Source organism: Alligator sinensis, unplaced genomic scaffold, assembly GCF_000455745.1.
Source record: "Alligator sinensis unplaced genomic scaffold, ASM45574v1 scaffold661_1, whole genome shotgun sequence".
NCBI lineage: Eukaryota > Metazoa > Chordata > Crocodylia > Alligatoridae > Alligator > Alligator sinensis.
Genome location: NW_005842749.1, coordinates 764,869 through 767,430, shown reverse-complemented (window position 1 = coordinate 767,430; position 2,562 = coordinate 764,869). Strand labels below are relative to the sequence as shown.

Below are 2,562 nucleotides of genomic sequence, written 5' to 3'. Positions count from 1 at the left end.
ACCTTCTCTGTGAGGAAACAGATTTTACAGTCTAGGTATTCAACTTGTATAAACTAAGAAGTTTAGAAATAAACCTAAAATCATTTTGATGTTGGTAATTGTTATTATTTATGTGTCTTGCTCTGCAGCATTTAGATGTCTGAATGATATAAATTGTCTCCTGACATAAAGGTAGAAGTAAAATTGGTATCAGAATTAATAGTATTTTGTAACAAGTAGTTAAACAACAATGGTGGTGGATTCTAATTTAGTTTTTCAAATGTGTTTGGAATTGCTAGTACAATAATATGAAGGTTCATTGGCTTGAAGGGTCCTTTATTTCATAACTGGCTAAAATTGTGCCAAGTTACATTACAGTCTGATGATTGTGATTATATTAATTTGTTTTGAAGAGCTAAATACATGGTTTATGCTTGGGCTTGTAGAGAAGAGGAGAGGTATTATAGTAGTTTGTACATCCAAACACAAACAAATTGGCCATGATGGTGGTTAATTAAGCACAAAGATTGTTAAAACGTTTATTTGCGGTATGCTACCAGCTTACTACTGACAGAAAAATGCCTAAGGGGAAGATTCTTGGGGGAATTAGGTTTGTTTATATTTGGAATGTTTAAAGACGATCTGTTAGATCAAGAACTAGACTTAAGTTAAAACTATGGCTAATTAAAGTTGTCATACTGATGAAAATCCTCTTGTACCTCAAATGTAAGAGGCATTTATTTTCCTTAGCTAACTGACCTCTGTTTGATCTCTATCACCACCTATGCATAACTAACCTGACAGCTTTGGTGTCTGTTTGTATGGATCCCTCAATTAATTTGAGAGAGATGCATTACTTTAGGATCAAAATAAAAAGTTATATAGGTGGGATGGTATCACATATTCCAAGACCTATAAGCCAACAGTAAATAGAAGCTAGTTTAAATAATATATTTCCAAGCTATTTGCAGAAAGCAAGAATGAGTCATGAAAGATTCAGAAATCAAAATCTGTATCTATAGCATGTGTTAGAATTAACACTATTGTAAGTATTTTAACAGCTCTAGTTCTCTAAGCAATGCAAAGACCTGGCAATGTAAAAAACTGAATTGGCTAATTTCATCAGCGTGAGTATTCCTTGTGCCTGAAACACTGTTACCTTCAAATTCCATACTATGGGAGTAACCATGGATGCTATGGGCACATCTACATGTGCATTAATGCTCCATAATTACAATGTATTAAGTTTAGTACCCGAGAGCATGTCTACATGTGTATTAATATATTTTAATGAATGCACATTAAATTACCTATGGGCACTTTCACATGTGCTCCAGGGGTGGTGATGGGGGGGGCGAGGGGAAGGCAGTGCTTTAATTAGAGTGACTCTGAGAAACTCTCTAATTAAAATGCAGCTGCGCCTCATGTATCAGCATCCTCACACTTAAAAATATTGGTGGGAGTGCTTGAATTAAGTTTGTTCAATGAGCTTTAGCTCAAGGACCCCCACCACCATTTTTAGGTGCGGGGATTATGGTACATGAGATGCAGCAGTGCTTTAACTGCCATGCTCCAGCAGACTTAATTAATCAATTTTGATCCATGTCGCAGAGCACTTAAGTGCCCTGCTCCTTTAAAGAGGGGAAACTGCTAGGGAAAAAGCCCTAGCAGGTGAGTGAGGAGCCCCAGCTCCTGGTTAGCAGGGCAACCAGAGGGAGCTAGTGGCCCACACCTGCCAGGGGTCAGCTTACCAGAAGGGGCAGGGCCTGGCCCACATATAAACCCCAGGGCTGAGGGTAGGCTTGCAGTTGCCTGCTGGTAGCCAAGGGGGAAAGAGCAAGTAGAGGCCTGAGTAGTTCCTGATATTGGTGAGGAATGGAGCACCCTTGGGGTGGCTTGAATTTCTGTTATAGCCCAGGGGCTTGTGTTTTGTTTGCTGTTTAAGACTGGTGGCTTGGGTGAGGCTATTGGGGGAAAGAGGAGGCCTCATAGGGGACCATGGCAGTGGGGGGCCCCTGAGTGCCAGAGAGGGTGCAGCATTGGGGGTGTACTGCCCCTGAGCACCAGAGAGGGACCCTGCGCCATGACAATCCAAATGTGTTGGAATTCCAGTGTGTTGGAGCAGCCTCAATGCTCATGTATAGGTGCACCGTGGTTTTTTAAGTGATGATTTAATATGCATTAAAATAGGCTAATGAGCACTAAAGTGCATGTGTAGATGCACCCACTGTTAATAACAGGTACTAACTTAATGCACTGTGATCAGTGCTACTATGCGGTAGTGCTGGTGTATGTCTTTTACATGATGCTAATGATCAGTATGCTAACTAGCACATTACCATGACTTCCACCATGATGTACTAATGCACAGTAGAATTAGTCTACTGCAGTGTTTTTGCATCTCGTGTCTTATGTCTTGGATTGGTACAGGATTCTAGGTCATATTAGTGGCCTGCTACTAATTTGTTTTGGAACCTAATTGTCTCAAAGCAGAGCATGGTACCTTAGACACTGATTTATCCTTTACTCTTATATTCCACATTTCCCCCCAATATCCTTGGCCTAGGCAAAAAACAAAAAGTG

General features: G+C 40.4%; 1 long non-coding RNA gene across 1 annotated transcript in view; it reads left to right on the top strand.

The window, feature by feature from the left end:
• The first annotated feature begins 1,800 nt into the window (after window positions 1–1,800).
• LOC102373264 overlaps window positions 1,801–2,562 on the top strand; it is a 36,504-nt gene continuing 35,742 nt past the window's right edge. Inside the window, exon 1 of the long non-coding RNA XR_325050.1 lies at window positions 1,801–1,847. This is a non-coding gene — a long non-coding RNA (uncharacterized LOC102373264). The remainder of the gene's footprint in view (window positions 1,848–2,562) is intronic.